The following is a 22,816-nucleotide window of genomic DNA, read 5'->3' on the forward strand; positions in this document are numbered from 1 at the left end:
AGTCTTAAGGGCTGTAGCATCTTTCAAACTGGACAAATACCCAGGCCCGCATCAAATCTATCCCACACTCTTAAGAGAAGTAAGACACCAAATAGCACAGGCTCTCACCATCATTTTACAATCCTCTCTGGCTACAGGTGTGGTGCCCGACCACTGGAGGACTGCTAACGTGCTACCGTTCTTTCAAAAGGGAGAGAGGGATAGACCGCATAATTACAGGCCAGTCAGCCTAACCTCGGTGGTGGGAAAATTATTGGAAAAAGTTCTGAGGGACAGGAGAAATCTTCATTTAGCAAGACACGGATTAATCAGGGACAGTCAGCATGGATTTCTTAACGGAAGGTCGTGTCTGACTAACGCAATTCAATTTTTCGAGGAGGTAACAAGGAGGGTCGATGAGGGTAGTGCCTTTCATGTAGTCTATATGGATTTTAGCAAGGCTTTTGATAAGGTCCCGCATGCCAGATTGGTCACGAAAGTAAAAGCCCATGGGATCCAAGGCAAAGTGGCAAGTTGGATCCAAAATTGGCTCAGAGGCAGGAAACAAAGGGTAATGGTCGAAGGGTGTTTTTGTGACCGGAAGGCTGTTTCCAGTGGGGTTCCGCAGGGCTCACAGAATCACAGAAACCCCACAGTGCAGATAGAGGCCATTTCGGCCCATCGAGCCTGCAGCGACTCAGTACTGGGCCCTTTGCTTTTTCTGGTATATATCAATGATTTGGATTTGAATGTAGGAAGTATGATTAAGAAGTTTGCAGATGATACAAAAATTGGCCGTGTGGTTAATAATGAAACAGAATGCTGTAGACTGCAGGAAGATATCAATGGACTCGTCTAGTGGGCAGAACAGTGGCAAATGGAATTCAGTTGGAATACACAATAAATGGTAGGACACTGAGAAATGCAGAGGATCAGCGGGACCTTGGAGTGCATGTCCACAGATCCCTGAAGGTAGCAGGACAGGTAGATAAAGTGGTTAAGCAGGCATACGGGATACTTGCCTTTATTAGCCGAGGCGTAGAATATAAGAGCGGGGAGGTTATGCTTCAACTGTATAAAACACTAGTTAGGCCGCAGCTAGAGTGCCGCGTGCAGTTCTGGTCACCACATTACAAGAAGGATGCGATTGCACTAGAGAAGGTGCAGAGGAGATTTCCGAGGATGTTGCCTGGGCTGGGGAATTTTAGTTATGAGGAAAGATTGGATAGGCTGGGGTTGTTTTCTTTGGAACACAGGAGGCTGAGGCGAGACCTAATTGAGGTGTGTAAAATTATGAGGGGCCGAGATAGAGTGGATAGGAAGGACCTATTTCCCTTAGCAGAAGGGTCAATAATAGATTTCAAGTAATTGGTAGGAGGTTTACAGGGAATTTGAGGAGACATTTTTTCACCCAGTGAATGGTGGGGGTCTGGAATGCACTGCCTGAAAGGGTGGTAGAGGCAGAAACCCTCATCACGTTTAAAAAGTACTTGGATATGCACTTGAACTGCCGTAACCTACAAGGCTACGGACCAAGTGCTGTAAAGTGGGATTTGGGTGGATTGCTCTTTGTCGGCTGGCACGGACAAGATGGGCCGAATGGCCTCCTTCTGTGCTGTAAATTTCTATGATTCTGCCTGATCATGTGACATCTGCCCACACGACTTCTACAAATGTTATTACATTGTAGCCAGGATTGTTTAGTTTCCAATTCCGCCCATTTTGAAGCCAGGTCTCCGTTATGGCTACTATTGCATAACCCCATGTGGCAACTTGCGCCTGCAACTCGTCAATCTTATTTGTAACACTCCTCGCATTAACACACATGCATTTCAACAGCATGCTAGTTGGCTTTGCTTTTTTCCTGAATTTAACTGCTGCTCTTTCTACATTATTCTTTGTTCTGTTGCTGTTTGTCCCTCCGAGTTTTCTATGCACCTTGTCTCTCCTCTCTGCTGCTGTGTCCTGGTGGCCCTCCGCCAGTGTGTGTATTTTGGCTATCTTATTTTCTTCTTCTGCTTATTTCGGCCCTGTGTCTGGAGCCCCTTGCATTTGTGTAGCAGCAGGAGAATGTGCAGCGAAGAAATGGTCAAAGGAAAGCGAGAGAGAGAGAGAGAGAGAGAGCAGCAAAAAGGATGTTGATTGATTAAGAGCAGTGTGTGCGCGTGTGTGTGCAAAACGTTGAGCAGCCTGTGGCGGCAGCAAAAGCCTACTGCACCTGGTGTTCCCAGGCAGTCTCCCATCCAAGTACTAACCAGGCCTGACTCTGCTTAGCTTCCGAGATCAGACGAGATCGGGCGTATTCAGACTAGTATGGCCGTAGGCATATGCTAGCTGGCTTTCTCTTTACTTAAAGCTGTCGCCCATTTTTTTCTCTTCTTCGACACATTCATACAAGTATTCAACACTCAATTTACATTTACAAGTTTTACTCCTCCCGCAACCCCCCCACCCCCCCTCCACCTCTTCTTGCTGCTCTGCCTCCCACACAAACAAACTACAAGCCCAACCCTTCATTGCCTTCTATTCAAATATTACATCAAATAAACATGCTCAAACACCAAGTCTTAAGGGCTGTAGCATCTTTCAAACTGGACAAATACCCAGGCCCGCATCAAATCTATCCCACACTCTTAAGAGAAGTAAGACACCAAATAGCACAGGCTCTCACCATCATTTTACAATCCTCTCTGGCTACAGGTGTGGTGCCCGACCACTGGAGGACTGCTAACGTGCTACCGTTCTTTCAAAAGGGAGAGAGGGATAGACCGCATAATTACAGGCCAGTCAGCCTAACCTCGGTGGTGGGAAAATTATTGGAAAAAGTTCTGAGGGACAGGAGAAATCTTCATTTAGAAAGACACGGATTAATCAGGGACAGTCAGCATGGATTTCTTAACGGAAGGTCGTGTCTGACTAACGCAATTCAATTTTTCGAGGAGGTAACAAGGAGGGTCGGTGAGGGTAGTGCCTTTGATGTAGTCTATATGGATTTTAGCAAGGCTTTTGATAAGGTCCCGCATGCCAGATTGGTCACGAAAGTAAAAGCCCATGGGATCCAAGGCAAAGTGGCAAGTTGGATCCAAAATTGGCTCAGAGGCAGGAAACAAAGGGTAATGGTCGAAGGGTGTTTTTGTGACCGGAAGGCTGTTTCCAGTGGGGTTCCGCAGGGCTCACAGAATCACAGAAACCCCACAGTGCAGATAGAGGCCATTTCGGCCCACCGAGCCTGCACCGACTCAGTACTGGGCCCTTTGCTTTTTCTGGTATATATCAATGATTTGGATTTGAATGTAGGAAGTATGATTAAGAAGTTTGCAGATGATACAAAAATTGGCCGTGTGGTTAATAATGAAACAGAATGCTGTAGACTGCAGGAAGATATCAATGGACTCATCTAGTGGGCAGAACAGTGGCAAATGGAATTCAGTTGGAATACACAATAAATGGTAGGACACTGAGAAATGCAGAGGATCAGCGGGACCTTGGAGTGCATGTCCACAGATCCCTGAAGGTAGCAGGACAGGTAGATAAAGTGGTTAAGCAGGCATACGGGATACTTGCCTTTATTAGCCGAGGCGTAGAATATAAGAGCGGGGAGGTTATGCTTCAACTGTATAAAACACTAGTTAGGCCGCAGCTAGAGTGCCGCGTGCAGTTCTGGTCACCACATTACAAGAAGGATGCGATTGCACTAGAGAAGGTGCAGAGGAGATTTCCGAGGATGTTGCCTGGGCTGGGGAATTTTAGTTATGAGGAAAGATTGGATAGGCTGGGGTTGTTTTCTTTGGAACACAGGAGGCTGAGGCGAGACCTAATTGAGGTGTGTAAAATTATGAGGGGCCGAGATAGAGTGGATAGGAAGGACCTATTTCCCTTAGCAGAAGGGTCAATAATAGATTTCAAGTAATTGGTAGGAGGTTTACAGGGAATTTGAGGAGACATTTTTTCACCCAGTGAATGGTGGGGGTCTGGAATGCACTGCCTGAAAGGGTGGTAGAGGCAGAAACCCTCATCACGTTTAAAAAGTACTTGGATATGCACTTGAACTGCCGTAACCTACAAGGCTACGGACCAAGTGCTGTAAAGTGGGATTTGGGTGGATTGCTCTTTGTCGGCTGGCACGGACAAGATGGGCCGAATGGCCTCCTTCTGTGCTGTAAATTTCTATGATTCTGCCTGATCATGTGACATCTGCCCACACGACTTCTACAAATGTTATTACATTGTAGCCAGGATTGTTTAGTTTCCAATTCTGCCCATTTTGAAGCCAGGTCTCCGTTATAGCTACTATTGCATAACCCCATGTGGCAACTTGCGCCTGCAACTCGTCAATCTTATTTGTAACACTCCTCGCATTAACACACATGCATTTCAACAGCATGCTAGTTGGCTTTGCTTTTTTCCTGAATTTAACTGCTGCTCTTTCTACATTATTCTTTGTTCTGTTGCTGTTTGTCCCTCCGAGTTTTCTATGCACCTTGTCTCTCCTCTCTGCTGCTGTGTCCTGGTGGCCCTCCGCCAGTGTGTGTATTTTGGCTATCTTATTTTCTTCTTCTGCTTATTTCGGCCCTGTGTCTGGAGCCCCTTGCATTTGTGTAGCAGCAGGAGAATGTGCAGCGAAGAAATGGTCAAAGGAAAGCGAGAGAGAGAGAGAGAGAGAGAGAGCAGCAAAAAGGATGTTGATTGATTAAGAGCAGTGTGTGCGCGTGTGTGTGCAAAACGTTGAGCAGCCTGTGGCGGCAGCAAAAGCCTACTGCACGTGGTGTTCCCAGGCGGTCTCCCATCCAAGTACTAACCAGGCCTGACTCTGCTTAGCTTCCGAGATCAGACGAGATCGGGTGTATTCAGACTAGTATGGCTGTAGGCATATGCTAGCTGGCTTTCTCTTTACTTAAAGCTGTCGCCCATTTTTTTCTCTTCTTCGACACATTCATACAAGTATTCAACACTCAATTTACATTTACAAGTTTTACTCCTCCCGCAACCCCCCCACCCCCCCTCCACCTCTTCTTGCTGCTCTGCCTCCCACACAAACAAACTACAAGCCCAACCCTTCATTGCCTTCTATTCAAATATTACATCAAATAAACATGCTCAAACACCAAGTCTTAAGGGCTGTAGCATCTTTCAAACTGGACAAATACCCAGGCCCGCATCAAATCTATCCCACACTCTTAAGAGAAGTAAGACACCAAATAGCACAGGCTCTCACCATCATTTTACAATCCTCTCTGGCTACAGGTGTGGTGCCCGACCACTGGAGGACTGCTAACGTGCTACCGTTCTTTCAAAAGGGAGAGAGGGATAGACCGCATAATTACAGGCCAGTCAGCCTAACCTCGGTGGTGGGAAAATTATTGGAAAAAGTTCTGAGGGACAGGAGAAATCTTCATTTAGAAAGACACGGATTAATCAGGGACAGTCAGCATGGATTTCTTAACGGAAGGTCGTGTCTGACTAACGCAATTCAATTTTTCGAGGAGGTAACAAGGAGGGTCGATGAGGGTAGTGCCTTTGATGTAGTCTATATGGATTTTAGCAAGGCTTTTGATAAGGTCCCGCATGCCAGATTGGTCACGAAAGTAAAAGCCCATGGGATCCAAGGCAAAGTGGCAAGTTGGATCCAAAATTGGCTCAGAGGCAGGAAACAAAGGGTAATGGTCGAAGGGTGTTTTTGTGACCGGAAGGCTGTTTCCAGTGGGGTTCCGCAGGGCTCACAGAATCACAGAAACCCCACAGTGCAGATAGAGGCCATTTCGGCCCATCGAGCCTGCACCGACTCAGTACTGGGCCCTTTGCTTTTTCTGGTATATATCAATGATTTGGATTTGAATGTAGGAAGTATGATTAAGAAGTTTGCAGATGATACAAAAATTGGCCGTGTGGTTAATAATGAAACAGAATGCTGTAGACTGCAGGAAGATATCAATGGACTCGTCTAGTGGGCAGAACAGTGGCAAATGGAATTCAGTTGGAATACACAATAAATGGTAGGACACTGAGAAATGCTGAGGATCAGCGGGACCTTGGAGTGCATGTCCACAGATCCCTGAAGGTAGCAGGACAGGTAGATAAAGTGGTTAAGCAGGCATACGGGATACTTGCCTTTATTAGCCGAGGCGTAGAATATAAGAGCGGGGAGGTTATGCTTCAACTGTATAAAACACTAGTTAGGCCGCAGCTAGAGTGCCGCGTGCAGTTCTGGTCACCACATTACAAGAAGGATGCGATTGCACTAGAGAAGGTGCAGAGGAGATTTCCGAGGATGTTGCCTGGGCTGGGGAATTTTAGTTATGAGGAAAGATTGGATAGGCTGGGGTTGTTTTCTTTGGAACACAGGAGGCTGAGGCGAGACCTAATTGAGGTGTGTAAAATTATGAGGGGCCGAGATAGAGTGGATAGGAAGGACCTATTTCCCTTAGCAGAAGGGTCAATAATAGATTTCAAGTAATTGGTAGGAGGTTTACAGGGAATTTGAGGAGACATTTTTTCACCCAGTGAATGGTGGGGGTCTGGAATGCACTGCCTGAAAGGGTGGTAGAGGCAGAAACCCTCATCACGTTTAAAAAGTACTTGGATATGCACTTGAACTGCCGTAACCTACAAGGCTACGGACCAAGTGCTGTAAAGTGGGATTTGGGTGGATTGCTCTTTGTCGGCTGGCACGGACAAGATGGGCCGAATGGCCTCCTTCTGTGCTGTAAATTTCTATGATTCTGCCTGATCATGTGACATCTGCCCACACGACTTCTACAAATGTTATTACATTGTAGCCAGGATTGTTTAGTTTCCAATTCCGCCCATTTTGAAGCCAGGTCTCCGTTATAGCTACTATTGCATAACCCCATGTGGCAACTTGCGCCTGCAACTCGTCAATCTTATTTGTAACACTCCTCGCATTAACACACATGCATTTCAACAGCATGCTAGTTGGCTTTGCTTTTTTCCTGAATTTAACTGCTGCTCTTTCTACATTATTCTTTGTTCTGTTGCTGTTTGTCCCTCCGAGTTTTCTATGCACCTTGTCTCTCCTCTCTGCTGCTGTGTCCTGGTGGCCCTCCGCCAGTGTGTGTATTTTGGCTATCTTATTTTCTTCTTCTGCTTATTTCGGCCCTGTGTCTGGAGCCCCTTGCATTTGTGTAGCAGCAGGAGAATGTGCAGCGAAGAAATGGTCAAAGGAAAGCGAGAGAGAGAGAGAGAGAGAGAGCAGCAAAAAGGATGTTGATTGATTAAGAGCAGTGTGTGCGCGTGTGTGTGCAAAACGTTGAGCAGCCTGTGGCGGCAGCAAAAGCCTACTGCACCTGGTGTTCCCAGGCGGTCTCCCATCCAAGTACTAACCAGGCCTGACTCTGCTTAGCTTCCGAGATCAGACGAGATCGGGCGTATTCAGACTAGTATGGCCGTAGGCATATGCTAGCTGGCTTTCTCTTTACTTAAAGCTGTCGCCCATTTTTTTCTCTTCTTCGACACATTCATACAAGTATTCAACACTCAATTTACATTTACAAGTTTTACTCCTCCCGCAACCCCCCCACCCCCCCTCCACCTCTTCTTGCTGCTCTGCCTCCCACACAAACAAACTACAAGCCCAACCCTTCATTGCCTTCTATTCAAATATTACATCAAATAAACATGCTCAAACACCAAGTCTTAAGGGCTGTAGCATCTTTCAAACTGGACAAATACCCAGGCCCGCATCAAATCTATCCCACACTCTTAAGAGAAGTAAGACACCAAATAGCACAGGCTCTCACCATCATTTTACAATCCTCTCTGGCTACAGGTGTGGTGCCCGACCACTGGAGGACTGCTAACGTGCTACCGTTCTTTCAAAAGGGAGAGAGGGATAGACCGCATAATTACAGGCCAGTCAGCCTAACCTCGGTGGTGGGAAAATTATTGGAAAAAGTTCTGAGGGACAGGAGAAATCTTCATTTAGAAAGACACGGATTAATCAGGGACAGTCAGCATGGATTTCTTAACGGAAGGTCGTGTCTGACTAACGCAATTCAATTTTTCGAGGAGGTAACAAGGAGGGTCGATGAGGGTAGTGCCTTTGATGTAGTCTATATGGATTTTAGCAAGGCTTTTGATAAGGTCCCGCATGCCAGATTGGTCACGAAAGTAAAAGCCCATGGGATCCAAGGCAAAGTGGCAAGTTGGATCCAAAATTGGCTCAGAGGCAGGAAACAAAGGGTAATGGTCGAAGGGTGTTTTTGTGACCGGAAGGCTGCTTCCAGTGGGGTTCCGCAGGGCTCACAGAATCACAGAAACCCCACAGTGCAGATAGAGGCCATTTCGGCCCATCGAGCCTGCACCGACTCAGTACTGGGCCCTTTGCTTTTTCTGGTATATATCAATGATTTGGATTTGAATGTAGGAAGTATGATTAAGAAGTTTGCAGATGATACAAAAATTGGCCGTGTGGTTAATAATGAAACAGAATGCTGTAGACTGCAGGAAGATATCAATGGACTCGTCTAGTGGGCAGAACAGTGGCAAATGGAATTCAGTTGGAATACACAATAAATGGTAGGACACTGAGAAATGCAGAGGATCAGCGGGACCTTGGAGTGCATGTCCACAGATCCCTGAAGGTAGCAGGACAGGTAGATAAAGTGGTTAAGCAGGCATACGGGATACTTGCCTTTATTAGCCGAGGCGTAGAATATAAGAGCGGGGAGGTTATGCTTCAACTGTATAAAACACTAGTTAGGCCGCAGCTAGAGTGCCGCGTGCAGTTCTGGTCACCACATTACAAGAAGGATGCGATTGCACTAGAGAAGGTGCAGAGGAGATTTCCGAGGATGTTGCCTGGGCTGGGGAATTTTAGTTATGAGGAAAGATTGGATAGGCTGGGGTTGTTTTCTTTGGAACACAGGAGGCTGAGGCGAGACCTAATTGAGGTGTGTAAAATTATGAGGGGCCGAGATAGAGTGGATAGGAAGGACCTATTTCCCTTAGCAGAAGGGTCAATAATAGATTTCAAGTAATTGGTAGGAGGTTTACAGGGAATTTGAGGAGACATTTTTTCACCCAGTGAATGGTGGGGGTCTGGAATGCACTGCCTGAAAGGGTGGTAGAGGCAGAAACCCTCATCACGTTTAAAAAGTACTTGGATATGCACTTGAACTGCCGTAACCTACAAGGCTACGGACCAAGTGCTGTAAAGTGGGATTTGGGTGGATTGCTCTTTGTCGGCTGGCACGGACAAGATGGGCCGAATGGCCTCCTTCTGTGCTGTAAATTTCTATGATTCTGCCTGATCATGTGACATCTGCCCACACGACTTCTACAAATGTTATTACATTGTAGCCAGGATTGTTTAGTTTCCAATTCCGCCCATTTTGAAGCCAGGTCTCCGTTATAGCTACTATTGCATAACCCCATGTGGCAACTTGCGCCTGCAACTCGTCAATCTTATTTGTAACACTCCTCGCATTAACACACATGCATTTCAACAGCATGCTAGTTGGCTTTGCTTTTTTCCTGAATTTAACTGCTGCTCTTTCTACATTATTCTTTGTTCTGTTGCTGTTTGTCCCTCCGAGTTTTCTATGCACCTTGTCTCTCCTCTCTGCTGCTGTGTCCTGGTGGCCCTCCGCCAGTGTGTGTATTTTGGCTATCTTATTTTCTTCTTCTGCTTATTTCGGCCCTGTGTCTGGAGCCCCTTGCATTTGTGTAGCAGCAGGAGAATGTGCAGCGAAGAAATGGTCAAAGGAAAGCGAGAGAGAGAGAGAGAGAGAGAGAGAGAGAGAGAGAGCAGCAAAAAGGATGTTGATTGATTAAGAGCAGTGTGTGCGCGTGTGTGTGCAAAACGTTGAGCAGCCTGTGGCGGCAGCAAAAGCCTACTGCACCTGGTGTTCCCAGGCGGTCTCCCATCCAAGTACTAACCAGGCCTGACTCTGCTTAGCTTCCGAGATCAGACGATATCGGGCGTATTCAGACTAGTATGGCCGTAGGCATATGCTGGCTGGCTTTCTCTTTACTTAAAGCTGTCGCCCATTTTTTTCTCTTCTACACATTCATACAAGTATTCAACACTCAATTTACATTTACAAGTTTTACTCCTCCCGCAACCCCCCCACCCCCCCTCCACCTCTTCTTGCTGCTCTGCCTCCCACACAAACAAACTACAAGCCCAACCCTTCATTGCCTTCTATTCAAATATTACATCAAATAAACATGCTCAAACACCAAGTCTTAAGGGCTGTAGCATCTTTCAAACTGGACAAATACCCAGGCCCGCATCAAATCTATCCCACACTCTTAAGAGAAGTAAGACACCAAATAGCACAGGCTCTCACCATCATTTTACAATCCTCTCTGGCTACAGGTGTGGTGCCCGACCACTGGAGGACTGCTAACGTGCTACCGTTCTTTCAAAAGGGAGAGAGGGATAGACCGCATAATTACAGGCCAGTCAGCCTAACCTCGGTGGTGGGAAAATTATTGGAAAAAGTTCTGAGGGACAGGAGAAATCTTCATTTAGAAAGACACGGATTAATCAGGGACAGTCAGCATGGATTTCTTAACGGAAGGTCGTGTCTGACTAACGCAATTCAATTTTTCGAGGAGGTAACAAGGAGGGTCGATGAGGGTAGTGCCTTTGATGTAGTCTATATGGATTTTAGCAAGGCTTTTGATAAGGTCCCGCATGCCAGATTGGTCACGAAAGTAAAAGCCCATGGGATCCAAGGCAAAGTGGCAAGTTGGATCCAAAATTGGCTCAGAGGCAGGAAACAAAGGGTAATGGTCGAAGGGTGTTTTTGTGACCGGAAGGCTGTTTCCAGTGGGGTTCCGCAGGGCTCACAGAATCACAGAAACCCCACAGTGCAGATAGAGGCCATTTCGGCCCATCGAGCCTGCACCGACTCAGTACTGGGCCCTTTGCTTTTTCTGGTATATATCAATGATTTGGATTTGAATGTAGGAAGTATGATTAAGAAGTTTGCAGATGATACAAAAATTGGCCGTGTGGTTAATAATGAAACAGAATGCTGTAGACTGCAGGAAGATATCAATGGACTCCTCTAGTGGGCAGAACAGTGGCAAATGGAATTCAGTTGGAATACACAATAAATGGTAGGACACTGAGAAATGCTGAGGATCAGCGGGACCTTGGAGTGCATGTCCACAGATCCCTGAAGGTAGCAGGACAGGTAGATAAATTGGTTAAGCAGGCATACGGGATACTTGCCTTTATTAGCCGAGGCGTAGAATATAAGAGCGGGGAGGTTATGCTTCAACTGTATAAAACACTAGTTAGGCCGCAGCTAGAGTGCCGCGTGCAGTTCTGGTCACCACATTACAAGAAGGATGCGATTGCACTAGAGAAGGTGCAGAGGAGATTTCCGAGGATGTTGCCTGGGCTGGGGAATTTTAGTTATGAGGAAAGATTGGATAGGCTGGGGTTGTTTTCTTTGGAACACAGGAGGCTGAGGCGAGACCTAATTGAGGTGTGTAAAATTATGAGGGGCCGAGATAGAGTGGATAGGAAGGACCTATTTCCCTTAGCAGAAGGGTCAATAATAGATTTCAAGTAATTGGTAGGAGGTTTACAGGGAATTTGAGGAGACATTTTTTCACCCAGTGAATGGTGGGGGTCTGGAATGCACTGCCTGAAAGGGTGGTAGAGGCAGAAACCCTCATCACGTTTAAAAAGTACTTGGATATGCACTTGAACTGCCGTAACCTACAAGGCTACGGACCAAGTGCTGTAAAGTGGGATTTGGGTGGATTGCTCTTTGTCGGCTGGCACGGACAAGATGGGCCGAATGGCCTCCTTCTGTGCTGTAAATTTCTATGATTCTGCCTGATCATGTGACATCTGCCCACACGACTTCTACAAATGTTATTACATTGTAGCCAGGATTGTTTAGTTTCCAATTCCGCCCATTTTGAAGCCAGGTCTCCGTTATAGCTACTATTGCATAACCCCATGTGGCAACTTGCGCCTGCAACTCGTCAATCTTATTTGTAACACTCCTCGCATTAACACACATGCATTTCAACAGCATGCTAGTTGGCTTTGCTTTTTTCCTGAATTTAACTGCTGCTCTTTCGACATTCTTCTTTGTTCTGTTGCTGTTTGTCCCTCCGAGTTTTCTATGCACCTTGTCTCTCCTCTCTGCTGCTGTGTCCTGGTGGCCCTCCGCCAGTGTGTGTATTTTGGCTATCTTATTTTCTTCTGCTTATTTCGGCCCTGTGTCTGGAGCCCCTTGCATTTGTGTAGCAGCAGGAGAATGTGCAGCGAAGAAATGGTCAAAGGAAAGCGAGAGAGAGAGAGAGAGAGAGAGAGAGCAGCAAAAAGGATGTTGATTGATTAAGAGCAGTGTGTGCGCGTGTGTGTGCAAAACGTTGAGCAGCCTGTGGCGGCAGCAAAAGCCTACTGCACCTGGTGTTCCCAGGCGGTCTCCCATCCAAGTACTAACCAGGCCTGACTCTGCTTAGCTTCCGAGATCAGACGAGATCGGGCGTATTCAGACTAGTATGGCCGTAGGCATATGCTGGCTGGCTTTCTCTTTACTTAAAGCTGTCGCCCATTTTTTTCTCTTCTACACATTCATACAAGTATTCAACACTCAATTTACATTTACAAGTTTTACTCCTCCCGCAACCCCCCCACCCCCCCTCCACCTCTTCTTGCTGCTCTGCCTCCCACACAAACAAACTACAAGCCCAACCCTTCATTGCCTTCTATTCAAATATTACATCAAATAAACATGCTCAAACACCAAGTCTTAAGGGCTGTAGCATCTTTCAAACTGGACAAATACCCAGGCCGGCATCAAATCTATCCCACACTCTTAAGAGAAGTAAGACACCAAATAGCACAGGCTCTCACCATCATTTTACAATCCTCTCTGGCTACAGGTGTGGTGCCCGACCACTGGAGGACTGCTAACGTGCTACCGTTCTTTCAAAAGGGAGAGAGGGATAGACCGCATAATTACAGGCCAGTCAGCCTAACCTCGGTGGTGGGAAAATTATTGGAAAAAGTTCTGAGGGACAGGAGAAATCTTCATTTAGAAAGACACGGATTAATCAGGGACAGTCAGCATGGATTTCTTAACGGAAGGTCGTGTCTGACTAACGCAATTCAATTTTTCGAGGAGGTAACAAGGAGGGTCGATGAGGGTAGTGCCTTTGATGTAGTCTATATGGATTTTAGCAAGGCTTTTGATAAGGTCCCGCATGCCAGATTGGTCACGAAAGTAAAAGCCCATGGGATCCAAGGCAAAGTGGCAAGTTGGATCCAAAATTGGCTCAGAGGCAGGAAACAAAGGGTAATGGTCGAAGGGTGTTTTTGTGACCGGAAGGCTGTTTCCAGTGGGGTTCCGCAGGGCTCACAGAATCACAGAAACCCCACAGTGCAGATAGAGGCCATTTCGGCCCATCGAGCCTGCACCGACTCAGTACTGGGCCCTTTGCTTTTTCTGGTATATATCAATGATTTGGATTTGAATGTAGGAAGTATGATTAAGAAGTTTGCAGATGATACAAAAATTGGCCGTGTGGTTAATAATGAAACAGAATGCTGTAGACTGCAGGAAGATATCAATGGACTCGTCTAGTGGGCAGAACAGTGGCAAATGGAATTCAGTTGGAATACACAATAAATGGTAGGACACTGAGAAATGCAGAGGATCAGCGGGACCTTGGAGTGCATGTCCACAGATCCCTGAAGGTAGCAGGACAGGTAGATAAAGTGGTTAAGCAGGCATACGGGATACTTGCCTTTATTAGCCGAGGCGTAGAATATAAGAGCGGGGAGGTTATGCTTCAACTGTATAAAACACTAGTTAGGCCGCAGCTAGAGTGCCGCGTGCAGTTCTGGTCACCACATTACAAGAAGGATGCGATTGCACTAGAGAAGGTGCAGAGGAGATTTCCGAGGATGTTGCCTGGGCTGGGGAATTTTAGTTATGAGGAAAGATTGGATAGGCTGGGGTTGTTTTCTTTGGAACACAGGAGGCTGAGGCGAGACCTAATTGAGGTGTGTAAAATTATGAGGGGCCGAGATAGAGTGGATAGGAAGGACCTATTTCCCTTAGCAGAAGGGTCAATAATAGATTTCAAGTAATTGGTAGGAGGTTTACAGGGAATTTGAGGAGACATTTTTTCACCCAGTGAATGGTGGGGGTCTGGAATGCACTGCCTGAAAGGGTGGTAGAGGCAGAAACCCTCATCACGTTTAAAAAGTACTTGGATATGCACTTGAACTGCCGTAACCTACAAGTGCTGTAAAGTGGGATTTGGGTGGATTGCTCTTTGTCGGCTGGCACGGACAAGATGGGCCGAATGGCCTCCTTCTGTGCTGTAAATTTCTATGACTCTGCCTGATCATGTGACATCTGCCCACACGACTTCTACAAATGTTATTACATTGTAGCCAGGATTGTTTAGTTTCCAATTCCGCCCATTTTGAAGCCAGGTCTCCGTTATGGCTACTATTGCATAACCCCATGTGGCAACTTGCGCCTGCAACTCGTCAATCTTATTTGTAACACTCCTCGCATTAACACACATGCATTTCAACAGCATGCTAGTTGGCTTTCCTTTTTTCCTGAATTTAACTGCTGCTCTTTCTACATTCTTCTTTGTTCTGTTGCTGTTTGTCCCTCCGAGTTTTCTATGCACCTTGTCTCTCCTCTCTGCTGCTGTGTCCTGGTGGCCCTCCGCCAGTGTGTGTATTTTGGCTATCTTATTTTCTTCTTCTGCTTATTTCGGCCCTGTGTCTGGAGCCCCTTGCATTTGTGTAGCAGCAGGAGAATGTGCAGCGAAGAAATGGTCAAAGGAAAGCGAGAGAGAGAGAGAGAGAGAGAGAGAGCAGCAAAAAGGATGTTGATTGATTAAGAGCAGTGTGTGCGCGTGTGTGTGCAAAACGTTGAGCAGCCTGTGGCGGCAGCAAAAGCCTACTGCACCTGGTGTTCCCAGGCGGTCTCCCATCCAAGTACTAACCAGGCCTGACTCTGCTTAGCTTCCGAGATCAGACGAGATCGGGCGTATTCAGACTAGTATGGCCGTAGGCATATGCTAGCTGGCTTTCTCTTTACTTAAAGCTGTCGCCCATTTTTTTCTCTTCTACACATTCATACAAGTATTCAACACTCAATTTACATTTACAAGTTTTACTCCTCCCGCAACCCCCCCACCCCCCCTCCACCTCTTCTTGCTGCTCTGCCTCCCACACAAACAAACTACAAGCCCAACCCTTCATTGCCTTCTATTCAAATATTACATCAAATAAACATGCTCAAACACCAAGTCTTAAGGGCTGTAGCATCTTTCAAACTGGACAAATACCCAGGCCCGCATCAAATCTATCCCACACTCTTAAGAGAAGTAAGACACCAAATAGCACAGGCTCTCACCATCATTTTACAATCCTCTCTGGCTACAGGTGTGGTGCCCGACCACTGGAGGACTGCTAACGTGCTACCGTTCTTTCAAAAGGGAGAGAGGGATAGACCGCATAATTACAGGCCAGTCAGCCTAACCTCGGTGGTGGGAAAATTATTGGAAAAAGTTCTGAGGGACAGGAGAAATCTTCATTTAGAAAGACACGGATTAATCAGGGACAGTCAGCATGGATTTCTTAACGGAAGGTCGTGTCTGACTAACGCAATTCAATTTTTCGAGGAGGTAACAAGGAGGGTCGATGAGGGTAGTGCCTTTGATGTAGTCTATATGGATTTTAGCAAGGCTTTTGATAAGGTCCCGCATGCCAGATTGGTCACGAAAGTAAAAGCCCATGGGATCCAAGGCAAAGTGGCAAGTTGGATCCAAAATTGGCTCAGAGGCAGGAAACAAAGGGTAATGGTCGAAGGGTGTTTTTGTGACCGGAAGGCTGTTTCCAGTGGGGTTCCGCAGGGCTCACAGAATCACAGAAACCCCACAGTGCAGATAGAGGCCATTTCGGCCCATCGAGCCTGCACCGACTCAGTACTGGGCCCTTTGCTTTTTCTGGTATATATCAATGATTTGGATTTGAATGTAGGAAGTATGATTAAGAAGTTTGCAGATGATACAAAAATTGGCCGTGTGGTTAATAATGAAACAGAATGCTGTAGACTGCAGGAAGATATCAATGGACTCGTCTAGTGGGCAGAACAGTGGCAAATGGAATTCAGTTGGAATACACAATAAATGGTAGGACACTGAGAAATGCAGAGGATCAGCGGGACCTTGGAGTGCATGTCCACAGATCCCTGAAGGTAGCAGGACAGGTAGATAAAGTGGTTAAGCAGGCATACGGGATACTTGCCTTTATTAGCCGAGGCGTAGAATATAAGAGCGGGGAGGTTATGCTTCAACTGTATAAAACACTAGTTAGGCCGCAGCTAGAGTGCCGCGTGCAGTTCTGGTCACCACATTACAAGAAGGATGCGATTGCACTAGAGAAGGTGCAGAGGAGATTTCCGAGGATGTTGCCTGGGCTGGGGAATTTTAGTTATGAGGAAAGATTGGATAGGCTGGGGTTGTTTTCTTTGGAACACAGGAGGCTGAGGCGAGACCTAATTGAGGTGTGTAAAATTATGAGGGGCCGAGATAGAGTGGATAGGAAGGACCTATTTCCCTTAGCAGAAGGGTCAATAATAGATTTCAAGTAATTGGTAGGAGGTTTACAGGGAATTTGAGGAGACATTTTTTCACCCAGTGAATGGTGGGGGTCTGGAATGCACTGCCTGAAAGGGTGGTAGAGGCAGAAACCCTCATCACGTTTAAAAAGTACTTGGATATGCACTTGAACTGCCGTAACCTACAAGTGCTGTAAAGTGGGATTTGGGTGGATTGCTCTTTGTCGGCTGGCATGGACAAGATGGGCCGAATGGCCTCCTTCTGTGCTGTAAATTTCTATGACTCTGCCTGATCATGTGACATCTGCCCACACGACTTCTACAAATGTTATTACATTGTAGCCAGGATTGTTTAGTTTCCAATTCCGCCCATTTTGAAGCCAGGTCTCCGTTATGGCTACTATTGCATAACCCCATGTGGCAACTTGCGCCTGCAACTCGTCAATCTTATTTGTAACACTCCTCGCATTAACACACATGCATTTCAACAGCATGCTAGTTGGCTTTCCTTTTTTCCTGAATTTAACTGCTGCTCTTTCTACATTCTTCTTTGTTCTGTTGCTGTTTGTCCCTCCGAGTTTTCTATGCACCTTGTCTCTCCTCTCTGCTGCTGTGTCCTGGTGGCCCTCCGCCAGTGTGTGTATTTTGGCTATCTTATTTTCTTCTTCTGCTTATTTCGGCCCTGTGTCTGGAGCCCCTTGCATTTGTGTAGCAGCAGGAGAATGTGCAGCGAAGAAATGGTCAAAGGAAAGCGAGAGAGAGAGAGAGAGAGAGAGAGAGAGCAGCAAAAAGGATGTTGATTGATTAAGAGCAGTGTGTGCGCGTGTGTGCAAAACGTTGAGCAGCCTGTGGCGGCAGCAAAAGCCTACAGCACCTGCTATTCCCAGGCGGTCTCCCATCCAAGTACTAACCAGGCCTGACTCTGCTTCGCTTCCGAGATCAGACGAGATCAGGCGTATTCAGACTAGTATGGCCGCAGGCATATGCTAGCTGGCTTTCTCTTTACTTAAAGCTGTCGCCCATTTTTTTCTCTTCTACGCATTCATACAAGTATTCAACACTCAATTTACATTTACAAATTTTACTCCTCCCGCAACCCCCCACCCCCCCTCCACCTCTTCTTGCTGCTCTGCCTCCCACACAAACAAACTACAAGCCCAACCCTTCATTGCCTTCTATTCAAATATTACATCAAATAAACATGCTCAAACACCAAGTCTTAAGGGCTGTAGCATCTGTCAAACTGGACAAATACCCAGGCCCGCATCAAATCTATCCCACACTCTTAAGAGAAGTAAGACACCAAATAGCACAGGCTCTCACCATCATTTTACAATCCTCTCTGGCTACAGGTGTGGTGCCCGACCACTGGAGGACTGCTAACGTGCTACCGTTCTTTCAAAAGGGAGAGAGGGATAGACCGCATAATTACAGGCCAGTCAGCCTAACCTCGGTGGTGGGAAAATTATTGGAAAAAGTTCTGAGGGACAGGAGAAATCTTCATTTAGAAAGACACGGATTAATCAGGGACAGTCAGCATGGATTTCTTAACGGAAGGTCGTGTCTGACTAACGCAATTCAATTTTTCGAGGAGGTAACAAGGAGGGTCGATGAGGGTAGTGCCTTTGATGTAGTCTATATGGATTTTAGCAAGGCTTTTGATAAGGTCCCGCATGCCAGATTGGTCACGAAAGTAAAAGCCCATGGGATCCAAGGCAAAGTGGCAAGTTGGATCCAAAATTGGCTCAGAGGCAGGAAACAAAGGGTAATGGTCGAAGGGTGTTTTTGTGACCGGAAGGCTGTTTCCAGTGGGGTTCCGCAGGGCTCACAGAATCACAGAAACCCCACAGTGCAGATAGAGGCCATTTCGGCCCATCGAGCCTGCACCGACTCAGTACTGGGCCCTTTGCTTTTTCTGGTATATATCAATGATTTGGATTTGAATGTAGGAAGTATGATTAAGAAGTTTGCAGATGATACAAAAATTGGCCGTGTGGTTAATAATGAAACAGAATGCTGTAGACTGCAGGAAGATATCAATGGACTCGTCTAGTGGGCAGAACAGTGGCAAATGGAATTCAGTTGGAATACACAATAAATGGTAGGACACTGAGAAATGCAGAGGATCAGCGGGACCTTGGAGTGCATGTCCACAGATCCCTGAAGGTAGCAGGACAGGTAGATAAAGTGGTTAAGCAGGCATACGGGATACTTGCCTTTATTAGCCGAGGCGTAGAATATAAGAGCGGGGAGGTTATGCTTCAACTGTATAAAACACTAGTTAGGCCGCAGCTAGAGTGCCGCGTGCAGTTCTGGTCACCACATTACAAGAAGGATGCGATTGCACTAGAGAAGGTGCAGAGGAGATTTCCGAGGATGTTGCCTGGGCTGGGGAATTTTAGTTATGAGGAAAGATTGGATAGGCTGGGGTTGTTTTCTTTGGAACACAGGAGGCTGAGGCGAGACCTAATTGAGGTGTGTAAAATTATGAGGGGCCGAGATAGAGTGGATAGGAAGGACCTATTTCCCTTAGCAGAAGGGTCAATAATAGATTTCAAGTAATTGGTAGGAGGTTTACAGGGAATTTGAGGAGACATTTTTTCACCCAGTGAATGGTGGGGGTCTGGAATGCACTGCCTGAAAGGGTGGTAGAGGCAGAAACCCTCATCACGTTTAAAAAGTACTTGGATATGCACTTGAACTGCCGTAACCTACAAGGCTACGGACCAAGTGCTGTAAAGTGGGATTTGGGTGGATTGCTCTTTGTCGGCTGGCACGGACAAGATGGGCCGAATGGCCTCCTTCTGTGCTGTAAATTTCTATGACTCTGCCTGATCATGTGACATCTGCCCACACGACTTCTACAAATGTTATTACATTGTAGCCAGGATTGTTTAGTTTCCAATTCCGCCCATTTTGAAGCCAGGTCTCCGTTATGGCTACTATTGCATAACCCCATGTGGCAACTTGCGCCTGCAACTCGTCAATCTTATTTGTAACACTCCTCGCATTAACACACATGCATTTCAACAGCATGCTAGTTGGCTTTGCTTTTTTCCTGAATTTAACTGCTGCTCTTTCTACATTCTTCTTTGTTCTGTTGCTGTTTGTCCCTCCGAGTTTTCTATGCACCTTGTCTCTCCTCTCTGCTGCTGTGTCCTGGTGGCCCTCCGCCAGTGTGTGTATTTTGGCTATCTTATTTTCTTCTTCTGCTTATTTCGGCCCTGTGTCTGGAGCCCCTTGCATTTGTGTAGCAGCAGGAGAATGTGCAGCGAAGAAATGGTCAAAGGAAAGCGAGAGAGAGAGAGAGAGCAGCAAAAAGGATGTTGATTGATTAAGAGCAGTGTGTGCGCGTGTGTGCAAAACGTTGAGCAGCCTGTGGCGGCAGCAAAAGCCTACAGCACCTGGTATTCCCAGGCGGTCTCCCATCCAAGTACTAACCAGGCCTGACTCTGCTTCGCTTCCGAGATCAGACGAGATCAGACGTATTCAGACTAGTATGGCCGCAGGCATATGCTAGCTGGCTTTCTCTTTACTTAAAGCTGTCGCCCATTTTTTTCTCTTCTACGCATTCATACAAGTATTCAACACTCAATTTACATTTACAAATTTTACTCCTCCCGCAACCCCCCACCCCCCCTCCACCTCTTCTTGCTGCTCTGCCTCCCACACAAACAAACTACAAGCCCAACCCTTCATTGCCTTCTATTCAAATATTACATCAAATAAACATGCTCAAACACCAAGTCTTAAGGGCTGTAGCATCTGTCAAACTGGACAAATACCCAGGCCCGCATCAAATCTATCCCACACTCTTAAGAGAAGTAAGACACCAAATAGCACAGGCTCTCACCATCATTTTACAATCCTCTCTGGCTACAGGTGTGGTGCCCGACCACTGGAGGACTGCTAACGTGCTACCGTTCTTTCAAAAGGGAGAGAGGGATAGACCGCATAATTACAGGACAGTCAGCCTAACCTCGGTGGTGGGAAAATTATTGGAAAAAGTTCTGAGGGACAGGAGAAATCTTCATTTAGAAAGACACGGATTAATCAGGGACAGTCAGCATGGATTTCTTAACGGAAGGTCGTGTCTGACTAACGCAATTCAATTTTTCGAGGAGGTAACAAGGAGGGTCGATGAGGGTAGTGCCTTTGATGTAGTCTATATGGATTTTAGCAAGGCTTTTGATAAGGTCCCGCATGCCAGATTGGTCACGAAAGTAAAAGCCCATGGGATCCAAGGCAAAGTGGCAAGTTGGATCCAAAATTGGCTCAGAGGCAGGAAACAAAGGGTAATGGTCGAAGGGTGTTTTTGTGACCGGAAGGCTGTTTCCAGTGGGGTTCCGCAGGGCTCACAGAATCACAGAAACCCCACAGTGCAGATAGAGGCCATTTCGGCCCATCGAGCCTGCACCGACTCAGTACTGGGCCCTTTGCTTTTTCTGGTATATATCAATGATTTGGATTTGAATGTAGGAAGTATGATTAAGAAGTTTGCAGATGATACAAAAATTGGCCGTGTGGTTAATAATGAAACAGAATGCTGTAGACTGCAGGAAGATATCAATGGACTCGTCTAGTGGGCAGAACAGTGGCAAATGGAATTCAGTTGGAATACACAATAAATGGTAGGACACTGAGAAATGCAGAGGATCAGCGGGACCTTGGAGTGCATGTCCACAGATCCCTGAAGGTAGCAGGACAGGTAGATAAAGTGGTTAAGCAGGCATACGGGATACTTGCCTTTATTAGCCGAGGCGTAGAATATAAGAGCGGGGAGGTTATGCTTCAACTGTATAAAACACTAGTTAGGCCGCAGCTAGAGTGCCGCGTGCAGTTCTGGTCACCACATTACAAGAAGGATGCGATTGCACTAGAGAAGGTGCAGAGGAGATTTCCGAGGATGTTGCCTGGGCTGGGGAATTTTAGTTATGAGGAAAGATTGGATAGGCTGGGGTTGTTTTCTTTGGAACACAGGAGGCTGAGGCGAGACCTAATTGAGGTGTGTAAAATTATGAGGGGCCGAGATAGAGTGGATAGGAAGGACCTATTTCCCTTAGCAGAAGGGTCAATAATAGATTTCAAGTAATTGGTAGGAGGTTTACAGGGAATTTGAGGAGACATTTTTTCACCCAGTGAATGGTGGGGGTCTGGAATGCACTGCCTGAAAGGGTGGTAGAGGCAGAAACCCTCATCACGTTTAAAAAGTACTTGGATATGCACTTGAACTGCCGTAACCAACAAGGCTACGGACCAAGTGCTGTAAAGTGGGATTTGGGTGGATTGCTCTTTGTCGGCTGGCACGGACAAGATGGGCCGAATGGCCTCCTTCTGTGCTGTAAATTTCTATGATTCTGCCTGATCATGTGACATCTGCCCACACGACTTCTACAAATGTTATTACATTGTAGCCAGGATTGTTTAGTTTCCAATTCCGCCCATTTTGAAGCCAGGTCTCCGTTATGGCTACTATTGCATAACCCCATGTGGCAACTTGCGCCTGCAACTCGTCAATCTTATTTGTAACACTCCTCGCATTAACACACATGCATTTCAACAGCATGCTAGTTGGCTTTGCTTTTTTCCTGAATTTAACTGCTGCTCTTTCTACATTCTTCTTTGTTCTGTTGCTGTTTGTCCCTCCGAGTTTTCTATGCACCTTGTCTCTCCTCTCTGCTGCTGTGTCCTGGTGGCCCTCCGCCAGTGTGTATATTTTGGCTATCTTATTTTCTTCTTCTGCTTATTTCGGCCCTGTGTCTGGAGCCCCTTGCATTTGTGTAGCAGCAGGAGAATGTGCAGCGAAGAAATGGTCAAAGGAAAGCGAGAGAGAGAGAGAGAGCAGCAAAAAGGATGTTGATTGATTAAGAGCAGTGTGTGCGCGTGTGTGTGCAAAACGTTGAGCAGCCTGTGGCGGCAGCAAAAGCCTACTGCACCTGGTATTCCCAGGCAGTCTCCCATCCAAGTACTAACCAGGCCTGACTCTGCTTAGCTTCCGAGATCAGACGAGATCGGGCGTATTCAGACTAGTAGGGCCGTAGGCATATGCTAGCTGGCTTTCTCTTTACTTAAAGCTGTCGCCCATTTTTTTCTCTTCTACGCATTCATACAAGTATTCAACACTCAATTTACATTTACAAATTTTACTCCTCCCGCAACCCCCCACCCCCCCTCCACCTCTTCTTGCTGCTCTGCCTCCCACACAAACAAACTACAAGCCCAACCCTTCATTGCCTTCTATTCAAATATTA

The 22,816-nt window shown here is 46.5% G+C and overlaps 5 non-coding genes and 4 pseudogenes across 5 annotated transcripts; all 9 read right to left on the reverse strand.

Annotated features, from left to right (window-relative positions):
- Positions 1-2,185: 2,185 nt before the first annotated feature.
- On the reverse strand, positions 2,186-2,304 carry LOC147103729 (5S ribosomal RNA). Its single transcript, XR_015072786.1, has one exon. It is a non-coding gene; the product is annotated as a 5S ribosomal RNA (ribosomal RNA).
- A 2,425-nt stretch (positions 2,305-4,729) lies between these two features.
- On the reverse strand, positions 4,730-4,848 carry LOC147103730 (5S ribosomal RNA). The gene has a single exon (XR_015072877.1). It is a non-coding gene; the product is annotated as a 5S ribosomal RNA (ribosomal RNA).
- A 2,423-nt stretch (positions 4,849-7,271) lies between these two features.
- Positions 7,272-7,390, reverse strand: LOC147103731 (5S ribosomal RNA). The gene has a single exon (XR_015072469.1). It is a non-coding gene; the product is annotated as a 5S ribosomal RNA (ribosomal RNA).
- Positions 7,391-9,827: 2,437 nt separating this feature from the next.
- On the reverse strand, positions 9,828-9,946 carry LOC147103732 (5S ribosomal RNA; annotated as a pseudogene).
- Positions 9,947-12,367: 2,421 nt separating this feature from the next.
- Positions 12,368-12,486, reverse strand: LOC147103733 (5S ribosomal RNA). The gene has a single exon (XR_015072470.1). It is a non-coding gene; the product is annotated as a 5S ribosomal RNA (ribosomal RNA).
- A 2,411-nt stretch (positions 12,487-14,897) lies between these two features.
- On the reverse strand, positions 14,898-15,016 carry LOC147103734 (5S ribosomal RNA). Its single transcript, XR_015072471.1, has one exon. It is a non-coding gene; the product is annotated as a 5S ribosomal RNA (ribosomal RNA).
- A 2,411-nt stretch (positions 15,017-17,427) lies between these two features.
- LOC147103735 (5S ribosomal RNA) lies at positions 17,428-17,546 on the reverse strand (annotated as a pseudogene).
- A 2,411-nt stretch (positions 17,547-19,957) lies between these two features.
- LOC147103736 (5S ribosomal RNA) lies at positions 19,958-20,076 on the reverse strand (annotated as a pseudogene).
- Positions 20,077-22,489: 2,413 nt separating this feature from the next.
- On the reverse strand, positions 22,490-22,608 carry LOC147103737 (5S ribosomal RNA; annotated as a pseudogene).
- Positions 22,609-22,816: the final 208 nt, after the last annotated feature.

Source organism: Somniosus microcephalus, chromosome 19 (assembly GCF_052327205.1).
Source record: "Somniosus microcephalus isolate GS21.2 chromosome 19, FLI_Smic_1.0, whole genome shotgun sequence".
NCBI classification, from domain to species: domain Eukaryota; kingdom Metazoa; phylum Chordata; class Chondrichthyes; order Squaliformes; family Somniosidae; genus Somniosus; species Somniosus microcephalus.